Source organism: Dipodomys spectabilis, unplaced genomic scaffold, assembly GCF_019054845.1.
Source record: "Dipodomys spectabilis isolate Male_0828 unplaced genomic scaffold, ASM1905484v1 ptg000081l, whole genome shotgun sequence".
NCBI classification, from domain to species: Eukaryota; Metazoa; Chordata; class Mammalia; order Rodentia; family Heteromyidae; genus Dipodomys; species Dipodomys spectabilis.
This window is the reverse complement of record NW_024870758.1, coordinates 24,959,974-24,974,289: the sequence shown is the minus strand read 5'-3', so window position 1 is coordinate 24,974,289 and position 14,316 is coordinate 24,959,974.

The window sequence follows — 14,316 nt, the reverse complement described above, 5'->3', positions numbered from 1 at the left end:
CAGGCTTCTCATCAACCTAAACTGTGAGCTATAAATGTCTGTTGGTTATAATGTACTCAGTTTATGATATTTTATTATAACAACCCAAAATAGCAAAGTCAGCTCACTTTTATTTTTGTCTATCTATCTGAGTAAACTCCAGCTTAAAGACATATTATAATAACACTTTGGAGGGGAGTGCATATTTGAAAATTACTTTTTCCATTTCATCCTTTAATAAAGTCTTGGGAATTTCCTACTGCATGGAAGAACAGATGACTCCACTTGCTGATAATCATTAGACCTAGCTTCTTTTAAGAGTAATTACTTACATGTGGCAGAAATGGCTCACCTCTGACAAAGATGGACACTTAAATTGAAATGATTCTCTGGACCCATCCACTCTCTCCCCTCTGACCTTTTCTTTCATTTAAAGCAAAAGAAATCAGTTGTTTATTTCAAGGTAGCCTTGAAAATCATTTAGGCATAATTAAAGCTTGCGATATCCTGTAAACATGTATTATATTGTTATATTTTCTGCCAAGAATTGAATTTGCTAGCATGACACATTTATTGCTGGCAATAGATGTACCAAAACCTACCAACACCAGGGAATTAATAAATACCACAGCCCTCCTATGGAGCAAGTTGCATGAATATTTAATAGGAAATGCATGATGAATTTCTTGCATGATTATGCAGAAAACATTTGGGAATGCTTGCAGCTGTTCCATGAACTAGCTAAGTCTCTTTCTCCCATCTCTTTCAATCTTTATCAATCTCAATATTGTACTTTAACTTCAACAGTAAGCTATCTCCAATAATGAGGATTTCAGACACCTGTCAACATTTTAGGAAATGTGTGACTCTTCACATATGCTCTGTGTGTGTGCGTGTGTGTGTGTGTGTGTGTGTGTGTGTGTGTGTGTGTGTGTGTGTGTGTACCTTACAGCTTTCAGTGGTGCATTTTGAAGGAACAAGTGAGAGCTGCTTGGAGAATAGTGGGGCCATTGGGAAATCTGACTCAAAAGAGGAGGTAAAGGCAGCTAAAAGGTAGCAGCTGCCACTCTTACGGTTGTGTCAAATTTTCTCTGACAACAAACTGCAATTCAGTTTATGCCACATGAAAAATACAGTCTAATCCAAATTTAGTCGGGTTTTTAATAGATTTTTTTTTACCATTTCAAAGATTTTTTTTCTCTCTTTCAAATGTATTAGCTATTCTTGAACAATCCCCCTGTCCCCATGTACCTTTTCAGCAGGTAAAACATCCCTTTAACATTTATTTTTATGTTTCTGGCATGTCATAGGTTGAAAGGTCATAACACAAAAGGAATTTATTTTAAATGAAGAGTTAGAAGAGTGTTCATCACAGTTGTTTGAGCAGTGAGGTCAGATCAGCATGTGGTGAAAGCCAGTTGCTTTGGGTCCTCTGGAGTTTTAAAGAGCATCTCTCTAAAACAAAAGCCATTCTTCAATCCCATTTCATAGCAGATTCTCAGCATCCTAATCCAGGAAGTGGGAATTCCAGAAAATTCTCACACTCTGGAAACTCCATAGACAGAACATAACATTATTAAATCATTTGAAGAAATGCAATTATACCGAGACTTTTAAAAATAAAATACAGCTGGGCACCAGTGGCTCACACCTGTAATCCTAGCTACTCAGGAGGCTGAGATCTGAGGATCAGGGTTCAAAGCCAGCTCAAGTCTGTGAGACTCTTATCTCCAAAAAACTACCAGGAAACTGGAAATGGTGCTGTGGTTCAAGTGGTAGAGCAGTAGCCCTAAGCTGAAGAGCTGAGGAACAGTGCCCAGGCCCAGAGTTCAAGCCCCACAACTGACAAAGATAAAAACATTTTAAAAACCAAGTACAAACTTTATTTTTATTTAGCATATACTTATAGTATGAGGGAAATTCATTATGATAATCCTATAGATGTGAAAAGTGTACTTTGAACAAGTTCACCTCCTCTAGTATATTTTTGTACTTCCCACCCCATGTTTTCAGTGTTTGGTGGGTTTCATCATGCTGTCTTCATATAGAAATACAAAACATACTTTGATCCTGTTTACCTCTGCATCCAAGGAATGCACACTGGAGTTTTGACAATGGCCCATGGTATTTTAATGAATTGCAGGTGGCACAATGATTCTTTCCTCTATCAATGAAGTACTTACTAGATACACTTAGAGTTGGCACCTCTTACATTATCAAGTGTTGATTAAATTCTTGGCTTCCAAACAAGAAGAAAATCCTCCTTAATTATGTATTTGTCCCCCAAATGTGGCAGAGAAATGAGTTGAGCTTCCTAAAATGGCAACTTTATTTATAGCCCTTGCATTTTGGAATCTATTTTCGGGAAGAAACAGAGGACTCTGGGACCACAAGGATCAATACATCTTCACAGAACCAAATGTTTCTGTGCACAGAAAGTTTAAACAGAAAAGAATACAGTTAAGATCCCAAAGCTCCAGGCTACACATACTGGTTAAACAGGAACAATATTAGAAAGCAATCATCTTTGTGGGGGGTTTTTTGGTCGTGGGTCTTGAACTCTGGGCCTGAGTGCTGTTCCTGAGCTCTTCAACTCAAGGTTAGCACTCTAACACTTGAGCTACAGCACCACTTCCCAGTTTTAAAAAGTTAATATGTCCTATAAGTGAAAGAACTTAAGTGCGAAGTGGTCCCCAACAGGTTCACACTAGAACAAATGCCTATTATGTAAACATTGTTTTAAAAGTCCCACAGAAAGCCAAAGATTATCCCATTACCCACAGATTACCAAAAATTTCCAGAGCCACACAGAACACGTTCTCTTGTTAATGGATGAATGTCCATACTTACTCAGGGAAGACTCTTTACTGGTAATCATAGTAATTTTTAGAGACACAACTTTAGGTTTACCTCAGTCTCCTTTGTGTCAAAATCTAGAATATAACTAATTCTTCTCCACCCCACCCCCAATAATCAAAAGCAAAATACTGTATGCCAGCATTGAACGAAATCCAAGGACAGGGATCCATCTCTAGCACTTACAGGATTTTCCTATGCAGGCAGAAGAACTGTGAATGTTTGAGAAGAGAGCTTATATGCTTTTGCTGTGCTACAGTGAGAAAAAATCAAAATCTGACCATTAGAATATTGTTTTTTAACTTAAATTTTATTGTAAAGGTCATGTGCTCTTTAGAAAAGTCTCTCTTTCAGTCTTTAGCCCACTTATTAATTAGGAGGTTGTTTCTTTGAGGATTTGTTGTTCGGGGATTTAATTTTTTGAGTTCTAAGTATATTTTAGATATGAGAGCCTTGTCTGTTATATGGCTAGTGAGGATTTTTCTCCCAATCTGTGGGTTTTCTATTGATCTTGTCGCTATTTTAATGTACTCATAATGAATGTACTCTGTGATCTTTTTGGTTCTTTGTATGTTCTTCCCCCATGGTACAACCCCTGTTGTTACTGTATTTGATTCCAGTATCCTGCATCTAGTATATACAATTTTCTAATTTGGGGAGGGGAAGAGAAATAACAAAATGCTGAAATAAGGATACAGGATGACCCATTGTAACAATGAGATGTACAAGAGACTACGTTGAAAATGAACTTTACAACTTTGTGAGGGGGAGAGGGAGGATTTGGGGAAGTAGGGAGGAAAGGGATGGTAAGGGAACGACAAAGGAGGGAGTAACAATGCTCAATAAAAAATGGACTCATTACCTTGCTCTTGTAACTGTAACCTTTCTGTACAGTATCTTCACAATAAAAATATATATTTAAAAATAAAAGGTGATGTGCAGAGTTATATAAGTAAGGCAACAAGTACATTTATTTTTAAACAATACTACCTCCTCCCTTATTTTCTCCCATATATGCCCCTAACCCCCCTCTCCCCAAGTTGTAGAGTTCATTTCCAACATAGGGTCTACTGAGTATCTCTGTTGATTTGGTTCACCTTTTGTCCCACTGTTTCTGTGATTCCTCTTCCCTTCACCAAATCAGATAAACTTATATACAAGACAAAGGGTGCAGAAATCAAAAACAATGACAACAGGGAATAAACCAAAGGAAAAAAGAAAGAAAAAAGAAATAACTGCAGACTGTACAATAAATGGATCAAACACCTCAATGTAAGACCAGAAGCCCTCAAAATATTACAGGAAGTTATAGGGAAACACTAGTGCTCTTTGGCACAGTCCAAAACCTCCTAAGTAAAGATCCAGAAACACAACAAATCAAAGAAAGGCTAGATAAATGGGATTGCATTAAAAGGAAGAGTTTTTGCATGGCAAAGGATATAGCTAGTGGATAGAAAGTCCACAGATTGGGAGATCTTCACTTAGCTATACATCAGACAGGGCCTCATATTTAAAATATACCTAGAGCTCAAAAAATTAATCCCCCCAAAACAAATCCTCAAAATAAGTAGGCTAAAGACTTAAATAGAGACAACACCAATGAAGAAGTAAGAATGGCCAAGAGACACATGAAGAAATGTTTGACATCTCTGGCCAGAAGAAAAATGCGAATCAAAACAACATTGAGATTCCACCTCATCCCAGTGAGAATAGCCACTATCAAGAAAATGAATAATAACAGAAGCTGGTGGGAATGTGGCAGAAAGAACATTACTATACTGTTGGTAGCAATGTAATCCGGTTCAACCACTCTGGAAAGCAGCATGGAGGTTCCTTAAAAGATTAAACACACAGAACTCTCCTATGACCCAGCAATCCTACTCCTAGTCAGTTACCCAAATGACCACAAACCAGCCCTCACGAATGCTGCCAGCACAACCATGTTTGTTGCAGTATTATTTACCATTGCTAAGATATGGAAACAACCCAGATGCCCCTCAGTAGATGAATGGATCAAGAAAATGTGGTATATATACACAATGGAATTCTATGCTTCCATCAGAAAGAATGACACTACCCATTTGTAAGGAAATGGAAAGACTTGAAAAAAAATCATACTAACTAAAGTAAGCCAAACCCAAAGAAACATAGACTGCATGGTTTCCTTTACCTGTAATAATTGGAATATGTTTATAAGTCTACAAGTTAATCCAATGGATAGTAAAGGCAAATAGAATATTCTTTATACTAGGAAAATTTAAACTTTAGCTTGTGATGATGACCTAGTGTAAGACTCAATTAGAATTTAATTGTGAGACTGATGGAAGGGAGAATTCTAGTTCTAGTGATCCTAAAAGACACTCATTTTTAATCTTTACATTCTCAGGTATAGCCTGAGAATTAATTAAAATAATCAAAGTATTTATACTAACAAAGGTAAAAGTACCATAAGGAAATCTTTCTTCTTGTATTTTGCAGGTTAGTTTAATGTTACCTTTCACATGAAAGAGAAGTTTTTCTTTCCAAAGGAGTAATGCTTTTTTAGAACTAATCTGAAGTATTTTACACTTTATATTTGAAAACTACAAATTTCCTAGGAAATCCAATGGCCACCCGTTGGGAAGAGGCCAAAGCATTGCCACCAGCTTCCTGTTGCCTGGGTATTTTATTACATTGACTCATTAAAACTCCTTGTTTGTATTTGCATTTTACTCATGGGCAATTTTACAACATAAAATAGTGATAAGCTTGCAGACTGATCCTCCTCATTATGTTTAATCATACCTGCAATAAGGGAGATCATTGTATCATGCCTCCATCTCAAACATGCTGGACTGATTTTAAAATGGAATCGCTACCTTACAATAGCCTTGGCACATGTTGTCCCTCTCTCTCTGTTTCACAATGAGCTCTCAAAACATAAAATAAAAGGCATAGAATAAGCTTGGAGAGGTCCCATATTTAATTAGAATGTATGATTAAAACTGAGAAAAAGCCTTTCGTGAAAGCAAGTGCATGTAGACAGAGAAAGAGGGAAGAGAATGGATGAATACCCTTAAAGGGATAGTTAATTTGTGGCTGGCCCACATTTCCCTGCTTTGAGACACTCTGCACAGTTTATTTCAAGAAGACCCCCACATTCTCTGGGGTTGGTCTCCAGCACATTACGGTTTATATTATAGTTTCACAGAGCTAATGCTTCAGTTTCTGGCAGAAGTTACTAATTTTCTTATGGTAATGAAAAACACACGTCAGCTCCTTGAAATTCCCCAAAGCGGCATCAGTTTAGCCACTAATTGCAGCACTTTGGGGGCATTGGAGGGAGAGAAAGGAATGAGTCTAATAGAAATGGTTGGGATGGGGCTTCTCTGAGTGGTCCTCTAAATGAAAACATTTGAGACTCGCCTCTCCTGCCTTGAGTTCTCATGAATTTTCAGAAATTGGAAGCTCCTGGGAGCACCAGAGCATGATGAAATAATGGAACTCTGGCCTAGAAGACAGAAGGAAGCAAGTCTGCCTCCCAACTTTAAACCCTCATAGAAGGGACTTGAAGATACATCCATTTGCTCTTCTCTCTCAACCTGACAAGATGTTCCTCTTCAGGGCCAAATGCTCTCACACTGGTTTTGCCTGCATCTGACACCTTATGCATGAGAATATCTTAATGAATCTGACAAGCACAAATACAATAAATTCACTTTTTAATGAAATAATTTTTTAAGCAACCAGAGGAATATGAGAAGCTGAAAATCCTCCCTGCCAAAAAAAAATAAATAAATAAAACTACCAGAGGTTTTCCTTTTTGTTTTGTTTTGTTTTGTTCTCTCCTTCTTCCAAAGCCCATTCAGAGCCTTTACCATCCTAGTTACAATGCATAAAAATCAGTTTTACTTAATAGAATAAGTTCTATGGATAAAAACAGAAGTATCACTCAAGGATTGAAGACTTCATGCCACACACTATCTCAACTTGTGCATATTCAAAACACACATGCTCTGCAGATATTTTACTAATATCATTTCCTGAAAAATACGAACCAAGCAGGAAGCCTATGCACAATGAATTGATTTCCAAGTCTTATTTGTGGCTGATTTGAGGTTAGAGAGTGTTTCTGTGCTGGGTGGGGTGGTGAAATGGATGTTTATTGTTTAGGATTTAAAAAGCCCATTATCATTCAGACTCAGTAAGGTTCTGCCACAGAAAACTGAGTACCAGGCCAGCAGGCAACTGATGCAAGTGACAAGAGGTGAGCTGCCACATTCCTTCCATATTAATAAACCATATCCCAGCACTCAGGAGGATCCTAGCACAGTATGAGAGCAGATAGGATTGATTAATCAGAAATACTGTTAACTCTCATTACAGACTTCCCTCAAGTTCCAAAATAAATGAATGCTTTGGTAATACAGCAATGTTTTGTAGGTTAAATTTTGTATTTCCACTGCTTCCTCTTATAAGAAAGATTCCTATCCAAATTTTCTACTTTTAACCTTATAGTCTCTATTTCTGTCTGAAGACCTTTTCCAGGAGTCAGGAACGTGATGCTGTCCCTAGCTCTGCCAGTCACTAGATACAGGGCCTTAAGTTGGTCAGTTCCCTCCTTTGCCCAAGAAAAGCAATGGCCTAGTCATTTAATTGCATGTGACAGGAATCCATTGACCCTTAGGAGAATAGTGAGAAATATGGCTCTCTCTCCAGAAAAATACATGAACCAGTAGACTATTCAATACTACATATGCAATGGAGATTTATTCCACCTTAAAGAACAACATTACATCATTTGTAGGAAAATGGAAAGAAGTGGAAATCATAGCAAGCAAGATAAGCCACATAGACAAATATACCATGTTTTCTCTCATATGGAGAATCAAAAAAATTTTTTAAAAAATAGAAAGGACAGGGAAGTGGAAAAGAACTACTGAGGTTATGGAGGTAAGAAAGGTAATGGAGATGAATATGATTAAAATACATTAAGAATATGTATAAAATATAATGAAATACATTTAAGAAGTTAACTTAAAAATAGCAAATTCTTTGAAGAAATAGAATTCTATGTTTCAAGCATTGAACAAGATCATTCAAGGTGATCTGAACTTAAAATCTTTTGTGATTTTGATTTTGTGAATAGCTACCACAGAAAGTCAATTATAGACATGAAATTTAAGTATGTTCCCAGGTCTTTTGATGACAGGCCAAGATGCTACACACCCCTTTCTTTATGCCAGCTGCCTCTACACGGCATAGGTTGGGCAGGGAGAAATTCTGCTTTAAGTAACACATACTCTGGTACATCAAATACCAATCTGCACCATCATAAGATAAGAAAGCTGTATACCAAAGAATGTAAATATATGCCTTTTGAGTGATGGGACTATGAAGTAATCAAACTGTAGAGGGATGTCACAGAGACCATATGTCATAAACAGCATTACACTACACAGCCTTCCAGAGTGTCTCTGATAATCTATATTGTACTGTTTCAGTGTGACATCACTTGCCAACAGTTACAGTACTGCATTAGAGTTGTTTCTACTTACTACTTTTGACTTACTACTACTACTACATTTTTGAAACACAAAAACAAAACATTTGACAATATGCCTTTGTTCTAGGTCCTGGGGCTTGATATTCATACCTAAGGATTTTCTATTCCAATGTTTCTGAATCCACATGCTTCCCTTTACAAATCTTACCAAATTTAAATCCCAAGGAGTGTCTTTAGGCTCTGTAAAGCCCGTAAATATGTAAAGATACCTTTAGTCTCCCTCCCAAGAATAACTTGAAATTAACCCAGAATTACTCCAGAAAATTTAATATGTCTGACAATAATCTAGCAAATAAAATAGCAAATACTAAGTCAACTTGTGTCTACCTAACATTGCCAAGCTGAAGTTAGTTCTAGAATTCATGTCATCAGCCAAATGTTAGAATAACAATACTGTAATGGAAAAGATGTGATAGTTCACATAACAAAATTTGTCCAGTCTTTACCAAAACCAATGCAATAGAAAAATAAGAAAGAGACTCAAAAATATACTTGAAGAAAGAAGATAATCCAAGGGCAAAAAAAGTATAAGAAAAAGTCCTCAATTTCATTAGTCATCAGGAAAACACATTCCCATCTTACTATATATACTACTATCCACTAGAAGTCATAAAAGGAAGAGGGCTGGCAGGAAGAAACATATCCAAGATATGAAAGAACCAGGATTTTTGTACACTGATGATGGTAATACCAAAGCTAAAGACACCCTTGGACCCAACAATTTCACTTGGAGGTATATACCCAAATGGAAGACAAAAAAACTATGTATAAAGAATGTTTCTAGTGGCATTAGTCATGATAGTCTCAATCTAGAAGTCAATGCTTATCAGTATTGGAATGGATAAACGTACTGTAGTACATTCACACAATGGCAAACAAAATGACAAACTACACTTACATGCAACAGAACTAGTAATTTCACAAACACTCTTTTGACACAAAGACTGTAACTGTGAGAATCCATTTATATGAATTTCAAAGGGTATACTCACAGGGCTGTCATTTTCTATCTCTAGGAATTGAAGCCCTAAAATGGGCAGTTTCTGAGGATTCTGCCAGGTCCCAGATGTCAAAGCATCAGAAACACATGGTTCATAGAGAGCTCTGACAAAAAAAGGGGGACAAGCCACAGAAAATTAGGAGATCATGGCCATCATGAAATTTAGATTTGTCCAATAAATCATCAAATGACATCTGAATTTTTGTTAGACTTGGATTGTACATTTGTTACTTTGTTAATTTTAATCCATCTCATTAGTGCAGGATTGATTGATTCTCCCATACAGGAGAAATCTTACATGGGAAGAGGAAATCACATTTATGAATAAGAAAAACATTTAAAAATAAGAATTGTTTGATTGTGTTTGTCTCTCTGTACAATAGTTTTTGTGTCTGTGTATCTACAGCCTTTGTGTTCTGTGATTTCAGTTATCCATGTTCAACTATGATCTGAAAAATATTAAAAGGAAAATTCAAGATATACAATAAGCCCAGGTTTTAATTGTACAGTGTGCTGAACAGTGTGATGAAATCTTATGCCATTCCCACTCCATTCCATGTGAGTCATAAATCATCCCTTTGTACAGCACATCCATGCTGTATATATTACATGTTCATTAGTAACCATCCAGGCTACTAGAACAACAATAGAGTATCATGATGCTTGTGTTCAAGTAGCTCCCACCGCAAATACTTTATCACCATGCATATGTTACTTACCTCATCACATATTCATTGCATTAACTACAAGAAGTCTGGTACAGCTCAACAGAATGTTTTGAGAGGTAGAGTGAGACACCATGAATATTCACATAATCTTATTACAATGTAATCGTTCTATTTTATTATTCAATATTGTTAAACGGGGCTCATTTGTAATTAAACTTTATAATAGGTACACATGTATGGTTGAAAATGAATAGTATTTATACGATTTGATACTGTACATTGCTTTGTGGTTTTTAGGAAGTCTTGGACCAGATCTCCCCTACATAAAGGGAAAATACTGAATTTGAATAGCATGGAAGCAATTCAGCCAGAAATAAGCTTATTTGTCTGATACTTACACTTTGTGAGGTCAATAATTTCACGTTTAGGTCAGCACCCCCAGCTCAAGAATCACATGTAACTATACCATTATGAATATAGAATAATTTATCATTACATGTAATTTACTATTAGTAGTTCAATCTAAAATAATGAACAATAAAGGCCACTCTAAATCTTTTATTTTCCTCCACTCTAAAAGATTATCTTTAGTCAGTGTGGTGAAGAGAATAGTTCTGGTAAGCCTATGATTAATTCTCTTCTGCTGTTAATCATGAAGAAGTGGAAGCTGTTGGACAGGGGTGGTATGTATGGAGAGAAGACTTCGGTGAGTTTAGAAAATCAGGGTAGAGGACCAGCAAGAGCTGGCAAAGTACTAAATAAGAGTGATATGTAATTAATACAAAAAATAAAGGGCAACAAGGAAAATACTTCTGCAAACATTTAAAAAACACTGCTACTTTACAAATAATCAAGGCAATCACACCTGCTCTAAGCATACAACACTTCTGGGTAGACGTCCACAGAGACTGGGGAGCTTTAAGAGGCCCCAGAGTGGTTAATGGGGGAATTAGCACAATTCAGAAAAGACATTAATTAGGTCAATCTGTAGTTTTGAAAAACTTTAGCACCTCTCCAATGCTATTAGTGGATTAATGAACCCAGTTGCTGAACAATAAGCAAAGATTAACACAAAAATTTGGGCCGTTAAAGCCAACTTTAAGAGAGTAAGCCTAAAGAGAGCTCTAACAAACTTGGAAAGTTATAGTAAGAATTAATGGAAGTGTATTTATGAATTATAAAAACAAAATGAAATTATGAATCTTTTATAAAGGAGTCATCAGCACAAATTTTACAACTGAAAAGAAAAGAATGAAAATGCCTGTTGGTATTGATCCCAACCAAAAGACAATATAACTTCTCCAAAAAAGAAGAAAGGAAGGAAGGAAGGGAGAAAGAAAGGAAGGAAGGGAGAAAGAAAGGAAGGAAGGGAGAAAAGAAAGAAAGAAAGAAAGAAAGAAAGAAAGAAAGAAAGAAAGAAAGAAAGAAAGAAAGAAAGAAAGAAAGAAAGAAAGAAAGAAAGAAAGAAAGAGAGAAAGAAAGAAAGAAAGAAGAAAGAAAGAAAGAAAGGAAGGAAGGAAGGAAGGAAGAAGAGGAGGAGGAGGAGGAAGGAAGGAAGGAAAGCCTAATTTACATAGGAAGTATGAATTTAATCAATAATAAGTAGAAATTAAGTATATCCCAATAAATTCTTGACTTCCAAAGTAAAGTAAGTTGGCACCAAGTTGCCATCATGAGGCTGGTTGAGGATGGAGCATTATGTTTGTGGAGCTTCTCTTTAGACATTGAATATCGAGAGCTTCTGTAGCCAGAATGGGCAAGGGCCTGTCTCTAAACTCCATAGTCATTCCATGGCCCCTGCTCCTCCTACTACTCGGTGTTGTTATAGGCCCTTCTTTTTCACTCTGTTAGACAATGCTGGTCCTAAAAGGACACAAGTGTCCTTTCCCAGCAGTGGCCTGAATCACTATGGAACCCTAGTGGGAATTTAATAGTAGTCCTCCTAGAAGCTCTGAGGTAGCTATAGAGCCTTTATTAAACATTATAAACCTTATCATTTGTGTTGTAGATAATGATAACAACTATCTGTGTAGGTCTATATAATTCAAAATACTACTTGCCTCCAAACACAAGATACCACAATTAACAAATTCTGCTTTTGGAAAAATTCTGAAATAATCAATAGTCTACTAAAAATCACAATCTTGTGCTTACTTTTGTTAAAATGGAAAAAACAACAACAGAGATTTTGGTCTACTTTTATAACCACTTTAGGTTGTGTCACATATATTCTCCTTAGCCATGTTATAAAAATCAAAACTAATTGTCAAGGGCTAAAGATTTAGTCTCTTTACAAATAATTCTTGCAAGCACTAAGATATTCGAGGAGATAGTCCAGACTTGCAGACGGGATTGCAACAATGGGCATTGAATAAAAAGATTCAAAATTTCAAAGAATAGCTAAAGAGTATAATTTCTTTCTAGAAGAAAAGCTGAAAGAGATTTACAATCAAACACACGATTTTGAGGTGTTACTGGTGGCTTTGTGATCAATTTATATTCTGTGTATACACTGTTTTTGAGTATGAGGCAATTAGTACCTCAATTACTTTCATTCATTTGTGTATGCCCAACCCCCAACACTGAGATGACTAGGTAGAAACAAGTAAGAGTGGGGTTTATTCTTCCCAATATACTTTCCATACATTCATGTTGACATATACCCTTCAAATTCATCAGCTTGTCACGTCTTGCCAAGTTCAAGGTCAGTGAGATGACCTGGAGTCTCCTTGGCGTTCCATTGAGACACAGTTTCTTTCTCCCTGTTTTTGTGTTTTTGTATTTTTTATGAATCTGTTTCAATAAAAAAAATCCTTCTCATGTTCCTATCCTGCAAGGAGCTCTCAGGCTAACAGAGTTGCAGCATTATTTTGTAGTCTCACCACCTGTCTAGATGGCCCCAGCCCATATGAGGACATGTGGGATGAAGCCCAGAAAAAGTCCAGAGGACAGTGAGAGTTTATTTCACTTCCATAGTGAAACAAAGTGAAAGCTGATTACAGTCTCTCTCTCTATCTCTCTGTCTGCCTGCCTGCTGTCTGTCTGTTTGTCTGACTGATTGTCTGTCTGTCTGTCTGTCTGACTGTCTGTCTGGATGGCTGGCTTTGTTTCTCTCTCTTTCCCCTCCCTCCCTCCCTCACTCCCTCCCTCCCTCCCTTTCTTCCTTCCTTCCTTCCTTCCTTCCTTCCTTCCTTCCTTCCTTCCTTCCTTCCTTCCTTCCTTCCTTTCTTTCCTTCTTTACTTCCTTCCTTCCTTCCCTCTTTCCTTTCCTTTCCTTTCCTTCCTTCCTTCCTTCCTTCCTTCCTTCCTTCCTTGCTTCCTTCCTTCCTTCCTTCCCTCCTTCTTTTTGAAAAAAACCCAAACCCATAAGTCTTCCTTTTATTTGTAACTTGCTTTACCCACTTGTAAAGCAGAGATTCTATCAAGATCTTGCAAGGGACAGCTTTCTAGGTCATGTGACCCCACCTTTCTCTACATCCATGTTTCTCCACAATGGTGGACTAAAGGCAAACCTGTCCATCAAATGGTTGACAATACTTCAGTTTCCAAGGGTGGGTGTAGGAGGTGGGGGGATAGAGATACAATCAGAGACCAAGAGGGAGCAGACAGACTGCCTCTCCCACCAGCCTCATTCTGCCTAATTCCAAGGGTATGTCTTCATTTCATGTAATCATATTTTTTAAAATAATTTCTCCTTTTATCTGAGTTAGCTTGAGTAGGCCTTTTCTAAAATATAGAGCTCAGCCTAGAGATGAGGTTTTTCTGCTAACTGGGCAAGATTTAATGTCTTCCTGCTTGACATTCCACCAACCCTTTTTATGTCTGCTTCAGTTTTGGCATTTTATCTCACCTTCAATTAATGTTAATTATGCATATATCTGTCTCCCGCTTTTCCTTCAACTAAGTCTGTTCATCTTTCTCTCCCTTAGCACCTTGTAGAATCTGTCGCACACTACTAACACAGGCTGATTGAATTGGGCATGCTTTGTGATGTCAATAACTACACGATTAAATGGGTCTTGTGGAAGTATATTAATGACATGCAATAAAAGGCTTTACCATCACTACCTCCCCTACTCTTGAGTGTCTGCTCTAAAAGATAAAGAGAAAGAGATAAAGAAAAAGAAAGAGAGGGAAAACAATAATGCTTAGCCAGACCCTCACATTGTGCTCTCTTTCTAGAGTAGTACTATTGCTATTTGGTGGCTTCTACCAAGGGACTATGATCCCCAGCCCCCTTTATATCTAGATTTATTGGGTAGTTCTTC